The 20,700-nt window shown below is 42.3% G+C and overlaps 1 long non-coding RNA gene across 4 annotated transcripts in view; it reads right to left on the bottom strand.

The window, feature by feature from the left end:
• LOC148684743 (uncharacterized) overlaps positions 1 to 12,445 on the bottom strand; it is a 617,223-nt gene extending 604,778 nt beyond the window's left edge. For 3 of the 4 annotated variants that reach the window (XR_015951341.1, XR_015951339.1, XR_015951340.1), the window contains exons 1-2: positions 9,361 to 9,450; positions 1,646 to 1,730 (exon numbers count right to left, since the gene is read on the bottom strand). This is a non-coding gene — a long non-coding RNA (uncharacterized LOC148684743). Of the gene's footprint in view, positions 1 to 1,645; positions 1,731 to 9,360; positions 9,451 to 11,455 lie in introns of those variants that run through there. The other variant, XR_015951342.1, reaches the window with a different exon arrangement.
• Positions 12,446 to 20,700: the final 8,255 nt, after the last annotated feature.

Raw genomic sequence — 20,700 nt, 5'->3', positions numbered from 1 at the left:
GAAAACAACTCTCTTAAAGCAGAGAGATGGGGTCAATTTTAACTAAGCAAACAGGACGCATGGGTGAGGGGTGCTGAATCTCACCAAGGGCTTTTCAGTGACAACACTGCAGTTGTGGAATTCTTGTTCATGACTGGTATGCCATGATATAGCTCTGTATGACCAGATCTTGTTTTGTAGACATATGCTGATACCTTTTTTTATTCCAACAGGTATTTTATTATTGCTTCCTAGCGTGTTCATGCCATCTCCTCTGGTTTTAAAAATGCCCATTTTTGTTTCATTTTTAATTAATTTTCTTTTATTGCGACTCTTTTTTTGTTAGCACCAATAATTTAAATACATAAATAATGTGTGCCAAGCACCAGGAGTAGGATTTAGGTGTAGCATGGCCCCCCTCCCTCTCTAAATTGTGCCTTGAGTAAGTCATGATTCTTAAAAAAATATCTGTCCAGTCTGAACTATGTTTCAAAATATATAGTTCTGACTTCAAATATTCATTGCTTTCTATGCTAGGCTGTAAAGAACTTTGGGGTGGCAGGGAGGGGGGGGGAGAGAGAATCCCCAAAGCTATAAATAACTCAATCCCTCTCTGTATGACCAGTTGTAGATGGTGATGTATTGATTGAAAGGAAGGTTCATGCTGTAAAGCCTTTTAATGAAGGCTTAGCAACGACCATGATTTAAGACCATGGAAATGTCCTGTAGAGGTTGCTAAGAAACATTTAACAGGCACGTATCAAATCCTTAAGCCTAAGGATGAATTGTTCACTTGCTACCCATAAATTATGCTCAGCCAATGTTTAAGGAGACAGTGATAGAAGTGTATTATTGGTTCACAACAAACATCATCAGTGCTAAACTGCAGCAATAAATGCCATGTCCCTGGTGAACATCTTGGCTTAATAGAGACTCGGAGTTTTCAAAGAAAGCTCACCACATCCATCACAGGATGGAGCGAGGATTGTATCTCGGTTAGCCTTTGCTACAGCGTGGCTTCCTTCACACAATATCAAGGTGACACTGACATTCATGAGCATAGCTGAGTTTTAGGCTAATTTGTGGGTCATTGTATGCAGTGTGTGTGTGTGTGTGTACTTTAAAGCGAGTCACAGTTATAGACTGTGTTCCCTGGTAAAGTTAAAATTGACATGGAAATCTGTGAATAAACTCATTGAACACAGTGGGATTTGCTTCTGAGCAAATGCACATGGGGCCACAATGTAAGTTTAGCAGTGCTTTTATTTGAGTCAAGAAGTGTAACATTATTTGGCACTAGAATAACAAACTCCTTCCTCACTCCATTAGAAATGAGCTCCTATATTATTATTATTATTATTATTATTATTATTATTATTATTTGCATTTATATACCACCCTATACCTGGGGGGTCCTCAGGGTGCTTCACAGATTGAACCTGGGACCTTCTGTGTGCAAAAGCAAGTACTTTTCCACTGAGCTACAGTACAGCCCTTGGCCAAGATAAGAGGAACACAAGGAGCTGCGTAATACTCAACCAGTCTATTGGTGTACCCAGTTCAGCATTGTTTACACTGACCAGCAACAGCTCGCTAGGGTTTAGATATAAGACATAGGAAACTGCCTTACACCTTCCACATCAGACCACTAGTCTATCTCACTTACCGGTAGTACAGTCTACCCCAGGGGTCAGCAAACTTTTTCAGCAGGGGGCCGGTCCACTGTCCCTCAGACCTTGTGGGGGGCCAGACTATATTTTGAAAAAAAAATATATGAATGAATTCCTATGCCCCACAAATAACCCAGAGATGAAATTTAAATAAAAAGACACATTCTAATCATGTAAAAACACCAGGCAGGCCCCACAAATAACCCAGAGATACATTTTAAATAAAAGGACACATTCTACTCATGTAAAAACATGTCGATTCCTGGACCATCCGTGGGCTGGATTTAGAAGGTGATTGAGCCGCATCCGGCCCCTGGGCCTTAGTTTGGGGACCCCTGGTCTACACTGACCAAGGAGTTATTCCCTGGAGATGCCAGGGATGGAACCTGGGACCTTTTGCAAAGAAGATGCTCTAACACAGAGCTTTGGTCCTGTGTTTCCATGCCCACAGAGCATGCTCAGTCCTCACTGGGCCAGCGTTGGGATTCTATATGAGATCCTATCATGATCTCTAACCAGAATATATTGCATTGCAACTAGAAAAATCAAAAAGTATCCTTTCAAAGAGGAGTGGGTGAGATTCAGCTGGTGACAACTGGCTTTAAGTTGCACAGACATCTGTTGAGGATGCTTCGGGTACAGTGTCTTATTTATTTATTTCCCACCTTTCCTCCAAGGGGCTGAAGGTGGCATACACAGTTCTTTCCATTGCCATTTTATACTCAAACAAACCTTGTTAGGTAGGTAAGGCTGAGGGAGAGTGACTGGCTCAATGCCATACAATGTGCTTTATGGCTGAGTGAATATTTGAAACTTGGTCTCCCAGATCCTAATGCAGTGCTATAAGGATTGCACGGACTAGGAGAGGATGTTTATTATGATGGGATTTGGGGCCCAATTGGGGTGTACTAAGCTATTTAAGGACTTAATTAGTAGAGCTAACAAAACTTACCTGTTAATAGTTGTCTAGTGGTGATAGTGGTGATAGACAAATGAGTTATTGAGTCATATTCTGGTGAAATATTTGCAAGACTTTCAAGGTTAAGTTACAATACTCTCAATATGATTTGTGAAATTTCCTAAGTTCTGTATGTATGTTTGGACAGATAAAGACATGTAAGGAATATCTAGCTAGCACTAGAGTTAGTACTGAAGAACCCACAAATGAAATGATATAGTAATTTAAAACAAACAACTCTCTTGATGCCTTCAGCAGAGCCAGGCATATTGGTGCAGCAAGTGCTGAACTGATTAATAGAAAGCTCCTTACAATATGGAGCTGGCTGTGATTCATTTTGCGAGGAGGACGAGTAATTGCTGTGAAACAATGAAAAGTTGGTCCATTTAGAAATCTTACTTGAGATTGCTTTGTAAGAAACAACATGAAATGAGCAAAGTCTATTGTTCAAAAATCCCTTTTCTGCTGACCCTGGAAAAACGATTAAAGGAAAACTTCTGCGGTTGTTAAGACTTCATTTTGTCTAAAAGGAAATATAGAACCAGGACAGTTCTTCAGTATGTGCTCTTAGCAAAACTGTTTGAACCAAAACCCAAATGAATTTAGAGGGTCCTTTGATTTTAATCAGTCAAATTCAAAAGCCAGTAGCAGTTTCACTGGTCTTGGGTTTGTTCATGAACTGTCATTGAAATACTGCTACACCTGCATTAATAGGAAATTGATCACAGGTATGTTTAAGGTGGAGATGGGCAAGTTCTTCCCCTAAAGCCAGTCAACCACAAAGCCCCTTACCATTTACGAGCTGAGGAGTGAAAGCTGCAGTGGTGGCTGTCCTATAAGTACAAAAGGGGCAAGGGAGATCAGACCTCTCCCCTCTCTGGTACACTCATCACAAGCACATAAAGGAAAACTGGAAAATGTATATTGGAAAATTTGTCCTTGCAAAATGCATATTTTCCCCCAACAGCCACCAGGAAATTAGTGGATTTCCCCCCGGGACCTATTTCAGTATGGCCTTTTCTCCTGAAACACAGTAGCAGTGCTATTGTCAGAGGGTCGTCATGGCTACTCTAGAGTAACTCCACTTGAGTCCAGTTTGTCTTTAAAGACTTTTATTGTGCAAGTATTTACAGTGCAGAGAGAGCTTAAAACATGACTTCTCATTCTGAATCAGAATCCGGCAATGGTGTACGTCTGTTCTTACGCCAGCAAAGTAGTCGGGGCACCCCAAAACGCCTCCCCCTTGACCTGCGTCATGGTGCTCTCCTTAACTCTTGCGCCAGAAGGAGCGATGCCCTCTTAGTCTCCTCCCTGTCAAGCTGGTAGAATGGCTCTCCACCATCCTTGAGCCCTTGCCTGCATCTCTCTCCCCTCGAGCTTTCCCATTGTTCCACACGCTGGTTTCTCTCTCCCTTTGAGTCTTTCCCCTCTCCCCTGGCTGCTTCAGACCCACTGCTGCTCCCTGTGCTTGGCGAGGTGGACGTTAGGATGATGGGGGCTGGCTCCCTGTAGGGAGTCACCCTTACAGCTATCTTTCTAGAAACAAGAGGTAACAGAATTCACCAGGAATGCTTCCCTTGTTCTCTTATAATGGCAGTGGCGCCCACCTGAGAGGTGCCGAAAGTGAGTTCCGGTGAGTTGTGGCTGAAAAAAAAAAGCCCTCTGCTGCCCATTGAGGTCAGCTTTCTTTCAAGGGAATAAATCTACAGGACCACCTCTCCTGGTATGCCCCACAGAGGACCTTAAGCTCCATGAATAACTATAGTTTAGCGGTCCCGGGCCCTAAGGAAGTCAGACTATCAGTGATGGCTCCGACCTGGTGGAATGCTCTGTCCCATGAGACTAGGGCCCTACAGAACTTAACCTCTGTCCACCAGGCCTGTAACACAGAGCTATTCTGCCTGGCCTTTAATTTCAACTCAGCCTGATCTTTTATTTCCCTTCTCTTCCCCCATCCCCTTTTTATGAAGATTACCCACTCTGGGACCCCACAGTTAATTCTCCCCTGGCCTCCTTGCTGGCCCAAGTAGGACTAATTTAGCCAGCTAGCCCTGATGACTATCTAATGTTTATTGGATGGATTTTCCCCAAATTGATTTTTAACTTTTGAATTTTATTGTTATTCATGCTTTTATACTGTATTTTATGCTGCTTTTATGTTGTATTACAATTAAGTGTTTTAAATTTGTTGTTAGCCGCCCTGATTCTGGGTTTCTGAACTGGGAAGGGCGGGGTATAAATAAATAAAAAAATATTTTTTTATTATTAAATGAGACATGGGTATGCTTCAAGGACTGTGTCCAATATAGGAGAGGCTCACCAATTGGATATTTTAGGATATATTTACTGAGACTTTCCTCAGGTACCATAAAAGGTACTAGTGGGCACATTGGCACCCATAGCCCCCCCCAAATGGCGCCCCCTGTGCTAAAGGAGCAAAATGTTGGCTCCTCTAGATGCAAAAGAGTGGCTCTTTTATAAGAGTACTTGATGGCTGTCAGCATCTAATTGCTACATAACTCAGGATGCCATAAGGTGAACAGAAAGGTAACATTAATAAAAGCATCCAGGTGATAACAGGATGTCTAATGACTTGCATGAATCTGAAGGGAACAGACTGGAAAGGAACATTTTCAACTCAGGAGGAATTGTAGCCAATATTTTCCAGAAACCAACAGTAGGTAATTGACTTATTAGAGTCTCCTGCTGCCATTTCCCTAGAAACAGCAGCAACAAAACCACAAAATAGTAAATGAACAAGGGGCCTTTTCTGCAGAAGATCTGTGCAAAAATAACTGCAGGCCAAGTCAGTGTTGGATAGACTTGATTAGGATTTTTTTTAAGTGCCCCCTCCCTCAGCACAGTGGCCAGGTAACATCAACTGTCCCTTGCAAAGAATCTAGGAAAGAAATGGGACAGGACACCACTCTAGGAACCTGCTCCTAGTAAGTCTGAAAATTACTAGGAACAACAACAACAAAAATGGATTAATCTGCCATTGTGCTTTTAACAGCAGGACAACAAAATTTACTCTAACCTGTGTGATCTTCACATGCTGTCAATAGCTTTCATTTTTAAAAGTCCCATTGATTTCAATTTAAAAACTTAATATTTTTATTAATGCACTGCTAGTAAAATCTGTAGGGATTTGCATTGCCTAGTGGTGGCTGGATTGTGCCCTATTATTTTATTTTTATCTTCCTCAACAGTCGATGTAACTAAGATGATCACTCAAGCACCCTCGCAAACTTACGGTGAGCTATCCATCCAAAGTTATAACATCTCAATTCCTCCTCTTTTTAAATTTTCCAGTCTGGACTAAGTGGACCTTGAATAACACTCACATCTGTTGAGCAGTTAAGGATTGGATTCATGTTTAAGTGAGCTCATTGATTAATGAAAATGACGGAGCCATTATAAGAGGATAAACAGCTTAGAAAGCAGTCACTATAATGGAGATTAAGATTTGGGAGGTAATGACCCAGCAAGTCAACACAATTTAGCTGGTGGAGACCCTTAAATGGATTACACAAAGGTTTACCTGGTCTTGATGTATTACAAGTGACAGTGGGTAACTCTTCAAATGACAGACTACTTTAAAGTGTGTTTGGTTCCTGCGTGCATTTTAAGCTAAATTGTGCAACCTGTGTATAGGGGAGTGGGCAGTATAGGGGAGTGGGCAGTCTCAAAACTGGAGTAGAGTAATCATCAGGAGTGTCAACTTGGCCTCATGACCGTGGGTGTCTGGGGTCGTGGGTGCCATGCAACATGCATGGCCCTGGCACTGAAATTTGTGGGTGCCCGAACCCTTCATGGGGAATTTTGTGGGTGCTCAGGCACCCAGGCCCCAGGGAGCTAGAACCTATTGTAATCATCAAGCATATAACTAATACATGCTGACAAAGATTGGCAACTCCCCCCCCCAACAACAACAATACAAGAACAACAATACTGGTAGCAACAGGTAGCAGAGAAATAAGAGATCTGGCTGATAAAAAAAAGGTATAGACAAATTCATTGAGGATATGGCTATCAATGTCTAATTGAAGCCCCCCCCCCCATTTATATTAACTCTTTATAGAGATGTTTGGGCTCTCTTCTACGTTGAATGAACCCACATACAGAGGGAGGTGGTATCATGACAGCAGGCACTGCTTCTGCACAGGTTAAGGAATTGTCCTTTCCAGGGTTACAGGTTGACCAGCAATGGTTCTATGCACCAAAGAATACACACAGCAGAGGCAAAGGCTGCCACCACTACACACTCATGTTCTGTAGAAAAGTGGGGAGACCTGAAGAGGGCTTTATGTCTAAAGGGATCCTCTTTTGACCCAAGACTTTTCTCCACAGACAAAGAGACTGTCTTTTGATTTATGAGGGAATTGCAGGGTGCTGGGGGGGGGGGGGGAATAGAGCTAGCTATATGTGGCAGGTGTCACAAGCAATGTGACAACTAGCCAGTATTGCACAGTCATACCTCAGTTTAAGTACGCTTCGGTTTGAGTACTTTCAGTTTAAGTACTCCACGGACCTGTCTGGAACGGATTAATCCACTTTTCATTACTTTCAATGGGAAAGTTCGCTTCAGGCTAAGTACACTTCAGTTTAAGTACTGCACGGACCTCCTGGAACGGATTAATCCACTTTCCATTACTTTCAATGGGAAAGTTCACTTCAGGTTAAGTATGCTTCAGGTTAAGTACAGACTTCCAGAACCAATTGTGTACTTAAACCGAGGTACCACTGTACTGATGTATTAATAATGTTCTCTCACATAGTACTGGGAACTGAAATAGTTCTGGGCTGAGCATTTCTCCAATCCCTCCCCCCTTCCTTGTCAATTAATGAGAAAGATGTTGGTTTTGGAAATTTTCAATGGAGAGAGAGAAAATCAGTGAAATTCTCAGATGTGAGGTATAGAGCTTTCACTTTTGAGGCGGCTGAAGGGTGTTTGTAACTGTCCAGAGTGCTGAAAAAATATACCGGAAAGAAAAATATACACACCCCATGCTCAGTCACCTCACGGTAGGGAAAAGCAGATCTTTCCATTTCGTTTTTTTCCCTAAGTTTTCAATTTTTTCCTGTCTTAAAGTCCGTACTCCACATTTCCACATCAGTGTCTGGACATTTTTTTGTTAAAGTGCTCACGAAAATCTATCAATGTATTTCTCCGAATATACATGTTTGTGTGCAATTCCCCCCTAATATCCACATTTTTACAACGTAATGCATTTTAGTTTTGTATGCTCTTTTCACCAATGTATGCATTTTAACAAAAAATTTAGCCTTGATTGTTTGTACACAGTACTTGGCTAGTGAAGTGTGTTAGTATTTGTAATGTAATTTCATTGGAAATGTATTTCACAAAGAATAAATGGTATTGGGGGAAGGAGGTGGCAGTTGGCAAATGGTAGTTGACAGTTGGGAATTGGCAGTTGGTTGGTTATTCTGGTAGTTCTATCTTGACTGTGAAGGTGAGATCACAAATAGTTAAAAAAGTACACTGTGAAATTTGGAGACATGCACATTTCAAAGGGTGACTATATTTCAGTCCATGTATGGTTTGGGGAAGTGTGAATTAGGTGAGGTTGATTTTAAATAAAAATTGATTCCAGTTTCTCTTCCATCCCTACTTTTAAGTCCTAAAGAAAGCTCAAGCTCCACACCCACTTAAATTCTAAAGAAATTCTAGTGTCCTGAGAATGAGGCACAAAAATTGAAGCTTTTTTCCTCAGAGGTGAAAGCCTCTGAGAAACTGGAAGACAAATTTTGGCACAGATCTGAAAAGCCAGTGAAACCTAAATCATCATTGACTCTATCCATAAACTGCTATCAAAATAAAAATAAAAAATCCTTCCAGTAGCACCTTAGAGACCAACCAACTAAGTTTGTCATAGGTATGAGCTTTCGTGTGCATGCACACTGCACACAAAAGCTCATACCTATGACAAACTTAGTTGGTCTCTAACGTGCTACTGGAAGGATTTTTTATTTTTATTTTGACTGTGTCAGACCAACACAGCTACCTAACTGTAACATAAACTGCTTTATTCACATCACATTTTGATCTCTCTCTCTCTCTCTCTCTCTCTCTCTCTCTCTCTCTCTCTCTCTCTCTCTCTCACACACACACACACACACACACACACACACACACACACAGAGAGAGAGAGAGAGAGAGAGAGAGAGAGAACTCTGGTTCTATCCCAGTCTGCCAAACTCCTTTAAAATCAGATTTACTAGGTTTTTTCTCTCACGCTCTTTCTGTTCTGTCTCTATTGAAAGAGTCATTTCTATTTGATAAGTGAACATTATAGTAATGTTTTGACGGGTCAGCATGTTCTCATACTATAGATTTTTTAAACACAGAATTAATTAATTGATCTGCCTATAGTACCACATTTCCTTCTAGTAATTAAGCAGAACTTTAATTTCAGTTAATAACAATCATTGATTTTCCCCACCTGCCATATTAGGATTAATTTAATCTTTCCATGCTCATTGATTTACAAATTCATCAAGGTATGTTCAAATGTAACCTTTATGGTTCAAATATCCCCCACCCCCGAAATGATTCTCAAATTAAGTGCTACTATATCTCCGAGTCATTCTTACACTGTCTGTATAAGAAAAAGAAAGAAGTTACTGTATGTTGGGTATCCCAAGCAATGATACAAAATTTAAATTTAAAGGGAAAGCATCATTTTAGGATGCAGCAGGTCTCTGGCTCAGCTAGCTGATTCCCAGGCTTACGTGGTGTTAAGTCCCCAACTCCAGCTCAGCTCCATGCTCAATGGGGGACCTCTGAAGATGATCTGCCATTGGAGGCAGATGGATCCAATTTAATGGATGAAATTGAAAACTGATGATGGCTCATCATCAAGCCTACCTAGCGCAGTGGAGGCAGCAAAGAAGGCATACTTTGCTGCACCCATTGCATCCTTATTGCACTGTCCAACATAACTTTTTCCAGGTAGTGTGGGTCCTTTTACAACCTGGCCCGAAGCAGTTGGCAAAAGTGATGGTTGCCCACTGTCATTTGTGAAACATTTTGAGGATAAAATTGCTTGCATCTACTGGGGTCTTGACTCCACTGTTACAGCAGATGATTTTCACTGGGTGTCCGCAGAGTACTCTCTAATCCTGATGTGTTGGAAGGTATTTGGGTTGGTCAGACTGACTACTTGTGACCTGGACTCTTGCCTGTCTTGGCTGACAAAAACTAGCAGAAAGGGGACAGCTGCATGGGGCAGGAAGGAGATTAATGTATCATTGCAAGAGTGGGCGGTTCCTGCCTGCTTGAAGGAGGCAGTGGTTGGTAAGACCACTCCTTCTTCCTGGATTTGGAAAATCTGAGTAATAATCAGCCAGTTGCCAATCTCCCCTTCTTGGGAAAGGTTCTTGATCAGGTGGTCTCAGATGTGATCCAGGCACTCTTGGAGGAAACTCCAAGGAGGAGATACATTTCAATCATGGTTTAGGCCCAGTTTTGGCAGACAAACTGCTTTGATTGCCGTGTATGATGACAGGGGAGAGATAAGGGAAATGTCTGCCTGTTAATTCTCCTTGACCTCTCAGTGGCTTTTGAAACTATCGACTATGAGATCCTTTCTGGAGCAACTGTCTCAGCTGGGAGTGGGTGACATCATTTTGCAGGGGTTCTGGTCCTACTTAGATGATGGTTTCCAGAGGGTGATGCTTGAATGATGCTTGGGGAGTGAAACTTTGCACTAGCTTAACTTACATGAACTTGCTTTCTTAAGTTGCATTCCTAACAATGCCTGCTCAAAAGAAATTCCTATCAAATTCCATGAGACTTACTCCCAGGAAAGTGGAGTAAGGATTTTTGTCTCACAAATTTACAAGGAGTTTCATGTGATGTGAAAAAAATCATTCCTGCACGTTACATTTTCAAAGTCATCATTTTTTAATGCTGAACTATTGCATTGTTTTTCTCACACCATTTCCCAAGGAATAAGAAGTTCTAGGGGCTGCCTTTTATACATCCTGTTTCCTTTCAAGAAGAAAGCTCTGGAGACTTCCTTCAGATGTCTGTTTGTTTAAATATAATAATAATAATAATAATAATAATAATAATAATAATAATAATAATAATAATTTATTTCTACCCCACCCATCTGGCTCGGTTTCCCCAGTCATTCTGGGCAGCTTCCAACAAAAGATTAAAAATACATTAAAACATCAATCATTAAAAACTTCCCTAAATAGGGCTGCCTTCAGGTGTCTTCTAAATGTCATATAGTTGTTTATTTCTTTGACATCTGGTGGGAGGGCATTCCACAGGGTGGGTGCCACTACCAAGAAGGCCTCTGCCTGGTTCCCTTTAATTTTGCTTCTTGCAGTGAGGGAACCACCAGAAGGCCCTCAGAGCTGGACCTTAGTGTCCGGGGTGAGCAATGGGGGTGGAGGCGCTCCTTCACGTATACATTATTATTATTATTATTATTATTATTATTATTATTATTATTATTATTATTGCCTCCAACATTTCTCTGATGGGGGACATCCTAAGGAAAAGTAGGACATTCCAGGATCAAATCAGAAACCAGAATGCTTCTATGAATCTGGGACTATCCCTGGAAAATAGGAACACTTGGAGGGTCTGCTCTTCTTACAGTATCCCACTAGATGACCATGGGAAACCTGCAAGTTGGACCTTGAGTAGGACTCTCCTCACCTGAGCTTACCAGCACCGAGCATTCAGTGGAATACTCCATCTGTCAGCAGAAATCTTCTTTGACCCATAACCTGCCTTCTCCCAGCTTTCCACGACACATAGAAGTTTAGATAGACAGCATCCCTATAAGCATAATTGCATCTGACTCACCTGTCTTCTCGGTTTGGCAAGAGGTATCCAGGCACCCAAACAAGCAACAATGGATTATTTCTGCTGTTGCAAGAGGCCAAGCTGAGTACACAACCTTACCCACCAGGAACATATATTTTAGAAGTGTAAGATTCTACAGAACTGCAGCCAACTGCTGACATATGCTGTTTGAAGCGCATTCGGCTAAGCTTTGCCCTTACAAAAGCCCCACTGAAACAAAGCGGGGAGGAGGAGGTTGCATTGGCTAATTGCACCCTTTGTAACTCTTGAGTGTTTTTTAAACAGCTCCATTAGAATTAGCAGCCGACAAGTACAAAAGTGGATGCAAGGTTTTTGTCCAAGTGCATTTTACAATTACAGACAAGCGATTAAGCTGCTTTGAGGGAACTAATCCTACACTGTGAGACCTGTGATTCTAGCAAGCTTTTGTCCGATGACCACTTAAGCCATATTTCCCTTATTGTTAATGCAAGTGAGCTGCTGTAGCCAGAAAGAATCGATCTGTGGCATCGAAAGGAATACTTTTAATTGAAACAGCAGACATTTAAGATACTGACAAATAGGAAGCAAAGCTGGAGGGGGTGCATCTATGTCTTTTGTTTGCTGCTTTAAGCTTCTTCAAGGAATAGGATACAGAGATGCTCTTCTTCTGGAGGCCATTTCTAGAAAACAGATATTAACTGTATAGTAGAGCAGGAACAGTGTATGGGGAAGTTATTATTATTATTATTATTATTATTATTATTATTATTATTAAACTTTTTATCTCACTCTTCAGCCAAAGAACAAAAAAAGCTTGTTCAGAGGTAAGACAGTCCCTGCCCTCAATTTAAAATAATGTTACAATTAACCTGAGATAACCAGTGGAAATAGGTATTCATGAAAAGGCCCCAAAGTTGAATTCTCTGGTTGCTTTTCATTTGGAGAGGATTATTATGTTTGTTTGCTCTATGAAGACTGAATAATATATACAATTAATTGGATGTATAGGATGGAAATAATGCTTGAAAATGCAGTTTTGTTATTGATGGGTATATATCAAGGTGTATAAGTTGATTTAAAATAATTATCATTTTTTAAAAAAAAGCAAGATAGAGTTGGGGAATGCCTGTGTTCCAAGAAACTCCCAATCACACCTTCCGTGAGCAAATAATATAGGAGCATTAATGAAAGAACAAACATAAATAAGGGTAGATTACAGAGGTTTTGAAGCAAGAAATTGATTCAGAATCAGGGGAAAGTTCTTTTAATGCATGTTTTGCTGATTTATTATCGCTGTACTCCAGGAGCTTACGAAAAATGCATTTCCATCCATCATCCTCTTTCAAAAGGTTGATGGAAATCAGCCTCTCTGCCAAAGCAAAGAAATACTTGGTAACAGCAGACTCCCCAGACAAAACAATGGGGTGTAAATCTAGTTAGTCAGATCACATGGTTTAAGTCCATTGAGGCTGGCTTTACATCATGGCAATCAATCGCAATCGCTCTCTGTTGGTGTCCAATGGTCATGTAACATTTCCCGTTGTAGAGACTCATGATACAGTTAGCATTTATGCTCCAGCAAGCCTCACGTCCCTAGCAGGACTGCATGGTCTGTGGGAGGTAAATTGAGAGCAAGGATAGAGGAAAATAAAGTCAGCGTTGTCTATAAAAATAAACCTTAACACCTTCCAAACAGTAACCAAGCATGCTTGGGAATATTGATTTGCATATTTGGAATATTTGCCATGTTTTATTCTTAATATCATTTTTTTAAAGCCAGAGCCAAGAACTACTTTTGAGACAAGAGTGCCCCCTTTAGTGAAAAATCTTTATTATTATTATTATTATTATTATTATTATTATTATTATTATTATTATTCAGCCTTTTGGGTGCATCAATTACAGCATTTTCCCATATGGCACTTGGTTTTTACTCTCTACCAACATCACAAGATAGCTTCCTTTGAGGGTGTGTAAAGGTATAATACTTCCTTATATAATCACACGTGTCTACACAGTGAGAAAGTTAACTTGCCATTAGGGATGTTGGAGAATTCAGACAAGAAATGGAAACAGGAGGGGCAGTTGATGATGTTCACTTATTCATTCAATGTTTGGAATAGAAATCAACCCAGCAGATGCAGCTGGTATTCATTGTTGTTTTCAGTCTGCAAATGATATATAATTGATTACATTTCCTGGTCCATTTGCATTGCGTTTCCTATGCATTGAAATTAATGGAGTGGAATAAAGTGATGACAACATAACTCACACTAGTTATGCAGTTTTGCCACAGGAGACCACAAAATAAATAACAACTAAAGCATCCAAGACAGATGTCCATCAAACCTCTGCTTGAAAACCTCCAATGATTGAGAGTCCACAAACTCCCGTTCCACTATCGAACAGCTCTCACTGTCAGAAAGTGTTTCCTGATGTTTAGTCGGGAACTCTCTTGTAACTTGAAGCCATTGGTTCGAGTCCTACCTTCCAGAGCAGGAGAAAACGAGCTTGCTCCATCTTCCATGTGACAGCCCTTAAGATATTTAAGATGGCTACCATATCAGTCTCCTTTTCTCCAGGCTGAACATACCCAGGACCTACAACCATTTCTCATAGGGCCTGGTAGACCTCAGACATTTTGCTTGCTGAGTTGGAGCAGCAAAAGGAGCTCACGGCATCCCAGCACTAAAGTATTGGAGAGTGGTCAAATTACTTTGGCACCTGAGACACAAAACTCCAAAAGGATGATTGTTGATGGCAAGTGTAACAGATTGATACGGTTTTGAAATATTTATTCCTACCTGGCTGGAAAAGAGTCAGGGCCGGTGCGTCCATTAAGGCAAACTAGGCACTTGCCTAGGACGCCAAAATGGAGGGGGCGCTGGTGTGTCTCCCCGCTCGCAAACACTCTCTCTGCCACCACCACTTTCGCTCCTGCTGCTGCTTGCTGCTGCAGAGGCGCTTCCCTGCAATGCCCTGCAGGGGGTGCAGGGCCACGCCGCACAACGGAGCCAGAAATCAGGGGGGGGGGCACTCAAATCAATCAATCGAAGCAGGCGGGGAGGCAGGGGAAGCTGAGCGCGCACACGGGTTAAAAAAAAAGAAAAGGGAAAAAAAGCATGCGGGGCGGGGCGGCGGAGGACACGCTCCACACTCCCCTCACGTGCCTCCTTGGCCAATCGCCGAGCGGTAAGGCAGGGGGGGGGCAGAAGGTGATCTCGCCTAGGGTGCAAAAAACCCTAGTACCGGCCCTGAAAAGAGTTAATCCACCTCCAGCTTGACTGACATAACATTCTGGTGTGGGCGGGACTGTTCCCAGTTTAAAAGGAGGGAGCAGCGGTTTTGTGAGTTGAGGAGAGGGAGAGGGAGTGGGTAGGTGTGAAGAAGAAAGTTGAGAGGCCAGGATAGTGGGGATCTAGATGAGGTTCAGGGAGGCTCGATGTTAAATGTTTGACAGAGATTATCTACAACCGAAATGTAGCTTATAAACACATGAAATGTTAAAGAAACAACTATGTTCTAAGGTTAATAAAATTCTTCTCTTTTGCGCCAAGAAGTATCGTCATCATTTTTCCAGCAAGGTATCGGGACTCACAGAAGTGGTAACTCATTGGAGGACAAAACTTACCTCATTAAAAGAGGTGAAAGTTTGTGTCTTAGAGTAACACTGAGGAGGCTATGAAAGATAACCTGGGGTGTCAACAAGTTGCCAGCGTGGAAAGGGCAAACTTTTACAGTGGGGGGGGGGGGGAAATCAAGCCAAGAGAGACCCTTTACTGGTGGCAGGCGGTTATTCTATTAAACAGCCTAGAGTTTTTCTTTGATACCAGGCCACGTGAGCTGGAAGGAGAGTCTCTTTACTTATAAACCCACAAGAATAAAGGGGTTTATTTGGAGGTGACGGGAGAAGATTTTAGTAATAGAGAATGGGACATTCATCGCAGCAAGCATCACACCATCCTTTAAATATCTAACCCTTTCATGACACACAAAATCAGCTCTGCTTTACGTGGCTGTCTCCCTCTGCCTCAAAGTTGCATAACAGCACACAACATCAGTGATAGCACATAAATTTCGCCGGTTGAGAAACAGCACACACCATGCTATGATTACATAATTACAGCATCTCACAATGACAGCAATGCCAAGAATGCTATCCCCAGAAGAGACAAGCATGGATGAGAATTTTGGGCAGGCAAGTGAACAAATCAGGCAAGTAAATTTCTGGCAATGGTGAAGGCAAGTCTGAATGTGCATTGGGGTGTCAACAGCTTCTTGAATGCATTAGCATCCCTAATGAAAATGAATTTTGTTTAGGTACAGTGCTAATGGCTCTGACGGCCTAATTGCCACGCTATTAACTGCCGGCTATTAATTAATTATTATTTTATCCTATAATTTATTTACCCTGGAAAAAAAAAGCCGCATAAATGCAGCATCTGTTTCCCTCTAAGCTCTCGCTTCATTTTACAGCTGAGCAGCAGGAGGATCCATGAAGTTGAGTTGACTCGTCCAAGGTCACAGAGATAGTAATTGGCTTTTATTAGAGCCATGGAGGACGGCTGGTTAGGACGTCAACTCTTGGCCTCAAAGATCCTACTTGTTCTCAGCATCTAGCAAATGGCGTCACACAGAGACACAAAGTAATTCTGCTTCAAATGTATCTGTTTGCTTCTCCTGGGGAAACTTAGAGGACTTGAGCAAACAGGTAGGGTAAACAATAGGAGGTTCCCCATTATAAGTCCACAGTAAACTCTGTCCTCAAAGTCAGAAAATGATGCAAGACCAAAGACTTCCCTACCCTCTAAAACAGCAATGTTTCATTTCCTTATCCTCTATGGTTTCTATGGATCAGATTTTCCCCATCTTATTCTGCTATCAATCCTCTTGTATGCTCTGCACTAACATTTTATTTGAATAACAGTTTATTTAGAAGATTTTCTAAAATTGATAATAGAAAATCAATGTACAGTATAATAATAATAATAACTGAAATGGAGAACACTCAGTTTTCCTCACCTTTTAACCCCTGCAGTTTCTTTGCATCTGTCATATCTCCTCTATCATAAAAATACATAGTTTCCAGGCCCAATTTAAAGTGCTGGTTTTGACCTAAAGGTTAAGGGACTCCTGACCATTAAGTCCAGTTGTGACCGACTCTGGAGTTACGGTGCGCAACTCACGCTATTGGCCGAGGGAGCCGGCGTACAGCTTCCGGGTCATGTGGCCAGCATGACAAAGCCACTTCTGGTGAACCAGAGCAGCACACGGAAACACTGTTTACCTTCCCTATTTATCTTCTTGCACTTTGACGTGCTTTTGAACTGCTAGGTTGGCAGGAGCAGGGACCGAGAAACGGGAGCTCACCCCGTCGTGGGGATTCGAACCGCCGACCTTCTGATCGGCAAGCCCTAAGCTCTGTGGCTTAACCCACAGTACCACCTGCATCCCCGGTTTTGACCTATAAAACCTTAAATGGCTCAGGACTGCAATACCTCAAGGGCCACCTCTTTCCATATGAGCCTACCCAGACCCTGAGATCATCTTCTGAGGCCCTTCTTTATGTGCCTCCTCCTTGAGAGGTTCGGAGGGTAACAACACAAGAACGGTCCTTTTCACCTGGCACCTTAGACACCAGGCAAAAATGTTCCTTTTTCACCAGGCTTTTGTTGATCCGAGTTACATCCTATGCCCTTTTAAAATGTGGTTTTTTTTGTGGGGGGGGATTGTTGTTTTTTATTTTTATTAGGTATTTTGTAGTTATATATCTTGATTTGATTCTGTGAACCGCCCTGAGACCCCCGGGTATAGGGGAGTATATATATAATATGTGTGAGTATTCACGTGCACTGATAAGATGCCAATCAGAGTCAGCTAGAGAATGATGCCACAGGATGGGAGCTTCTGTGAACTTAGAATTAAAGGCCAGGGTACCTCTTAGCTCCTGCCAACCTCGCAGTTCAAAAGCACGTCAAAGTGCAAGTAGATAAATAGGTACTGCTACAGCGGGAAGGTAAACGGCATTTCCGTGTGTTCCTCTGTACACCGGCTCCCTCGGCCAATAACACAAGATGAGCGCCGCAACCCCAGAGTTGGTCACGACTGGACCTAATGGTCAGGGGTCCCTTTACCTTTACCTCATAACACATGCTCAGGCTATGAAGTTGTTTCGAGCAATGGGACTCATCTCACAGTCCTTTCACTTGCTAATCCACTCCTGGCTGCCCCTGAAATGTTATTTATTTCCACAGCCTCTCTTAGGGGTGGGGGAGTCTTCTTGTTATAGTCACAAGCATCCTCCACTGGCTGATGCATAACCATTGTCCCTTCTTACTCGCCTGGGACATCCATATTATTATTATTATTATTATTATTATTATTATTATTATTAAATAAAATAAGCAACCTTAGAGATCTAGGTGATTTGGATTGTCAATCTGCCAACAGCAAAAAAAAAAAAAACTGAAAGAACACTGTAGAGCAATTTGCTCCAAGCCCTCCTCCGTTTTAATGTGGCTCAATCTCATCAGCTCCCAGTATCGATGTCTGATCATAGAACCCCCTCCAAATGAGGTGACATAAGAAGGGCACTGCTGAATCAAAAGCTGTGCCACCCGTCACAGTTAGGTTCTGCTCGAGTTTCATTAATTTTTTTAATTGGAACCAAACTAGGCCGTCACGGAGCTCATGAGTATTTCTTGTTCATTCTGCCTTAGAATCAGATGTTCAAGGACTGGCAAATTAGCAAAGAGCATGTTTACACTCTGCTCCCCTATTACAAGAAGTGATTATTTGATAAGCAATGAACAGCAGCCAGGAAGGAATGCCAACATTTGTTGACAGCTTCGGTGATGTGTCTCGGTGATTACACCTCATTCTTCTGGGTAAAAAAAAAAAGGATCGGCAGCCTTGGGTAATTCTCCTGAAACGGATGTGTGTGGCTCGGCAACTGTGCTAAATGTAAAATAAGCCTCCATATTGAAAGGCTTATTCCAGAAATCTGTGAATAATAATAATAATTATTATTATTATTATTATTATTATTATTATTATTATTATTATTATTATTATATTTATATGCTGCCCATCTGACTGGGTTGCCTCAGCCACTCTGGGCAGCTGCCACCAGAATATTCAAAACACAACAAACATCAGACATTAAAAAAATCACTATACAGGGCTGCCTTTTGATGTCAGATAGTTGATTATTTCCTTGACATCTGATGGGAGTACGTTCCACAGGGTGGGCGGATGATTGTGACCACATGATTTACTAAGGGCTGGTTCAGAAAAGCAGGTACAGTGGTACCTCGGGTTACAGACGCTTCAGGTTACAGACTCCGCTAACCCAGAAATAGTACCCCGGGTTAAGAACTTTGCTTCAGGATGAGAACAGAAATTGTGTGGTGGCGGTGCGGCAGTGGCGGGAGGCCCCATTAGCTAAAGTGGTACCTCAGGTTAAGAACGGTATCAGGTTAAGAACGGACCTCCAGAACGAATTAAGTTCTTAGCCCGAGGTACCACTGTATATCACTTTACAGTGAAACCTTGGTTCTCGAACAGCTTAGTTGATGAACAAATTGGCTCCCGAACACTAAAAACCCGGAAGTAAGTGTCCCGGTTTTCCAATGTTTTTTGGAAGCCAAATGTCCACCGACACGGCTTCTGCTTGAGTGCAGGAAGCTCCTGTAGCCAATTGGAAGTCACACCTTGATTTTTGAATGGTTTCGGGAGTCGAACGGACTTCCAGAATGGATTAAGTTTGAGAACCAAGGTTCCATTGTATTTAGGAAGACGAACATAGGCAATGCCTTATAGCGAATCTGACCATTGGTCCATCCTTCTGCTTTTCCTACACTGAGCGGCAGGACCTCTACAGGCCCCTGTTGCTGCCATGTCTAACAGAGAAACAATGAGAGGCAAATTGGAGTTGGAAGCTAGAGCTCCTTATGGGAATGGTTTTGTTGTTGTTGTTAATGGAAGCCCTGATGGGCTGGCATGTTTTTCACATTCCCTAGGGTGCTCTATCTACTGGGCAGTGATTTGATAATCGGTTGACTGTGGCTGCTTGGCAAACTCCTTGTGTTGATTTTTCGCCATGGCCTTTTGTAAATGAAGCAACAGATGGAGCATGAAAAAACCCACATTAGCAGTATGGGGAGAACTACCTCAGCTGAAATAGGGAGATCCATCTTGATAGGGCTGAGACGCAGTCTGACTGTTAACTGTTTTTGGCTTTACCAAGACTTAAAGCATATTCTCTTTATGACATCACACCTGACATCAGAATGGCATGTTTGCATCCAACCTAGACTATCTCCATGCCAACGGCAATGGCCAGTAAACTTCTGTAGCCAAGTAACCATCAGCCTGACTACCCAGCTGTTTCTATCTAGACTATTGGATGTTTATTTTTTGCTCTCACTATCAAAGCTTGAAGAAGAGCTGTGTAGAATCTGAAAACCTGCTTCCACTGTTAAAGAAAACCACTTGTCAGGGACTGGGCAGAGGAGGAGCAGAAGTGGTAGAGACCGCCTCCCCATCATGACCCTTCCAGGGAAGAGGAAGAGGAAGACAGTATAGATTTACAACAGGGGTTTGCAGGAGGTCACAGGTGAGAGGCAAATGAGGGGAAAAGCTGGGAAATAATGGGAGAAGAGGAGCAGAAAGAGCCAGACCAGCACCTGACTGACATGTTGTCACTAGAAAGCATTCCAGACCCTCCATGTGCCAGAATCCGGTGAGCCTTAAAAGTAGGAGAGCAAAGAGCTCGAAGACAGAGGGCACTTAGTGGCACCCATATAATGATCCCTGGTGACTAGCCAGCTTCCTGGCAGTAATCAGACTGCCATCAGTTCAAGATAGCTTTTATTACTCAAATAAACATCCCGAGCGGAGCTTCGTACTCCTCTCAGCAACAATAGATGCTCTAATCTGGATCTGATTTCTGCTTCCAACAGGATCTACGCCAGAACCTTGTTCCCTTTCGCTCCTCTTCAAGGCCTTCCCAACGCCACGTTCGAGGACTGAGAGTCTGAATCGGCTCTTCTTCGCTGTCAGTGGATAGAGTCTCTTATCTGTTGTCAGCCTGTCCTCTCCTTGGCCATCTTCCAACCCTCCCTCTTCATCTGAGCTAGGAGTATGAAGAGAGGGCTGCGGGGTATCAGCTCTGGAAAAAGAGCCCTTCTCGCTCATCAGAATCATCAGCCTGTGAACAGCTAGCTCTGAAGTTTAACCCTTCTGCCTCTTCAGGAAAGCCA

Source organism: Zootoca vivipara, chromosome 8 (assembly GCF_965207765.1).
Source record: "Zootoca vivipara chromosome 8, rZooViv2.hap1.1, whole genome shotgun sequence".
NCBI lineage: Eukaryota > Metazoa > Chordata > Lepidosauria > Squamata > Lacertidae > Zootoca > Zootoca vivipara.
This window is presented reverse-complemented; position numbering and strand designations above follow the sequence as displayed.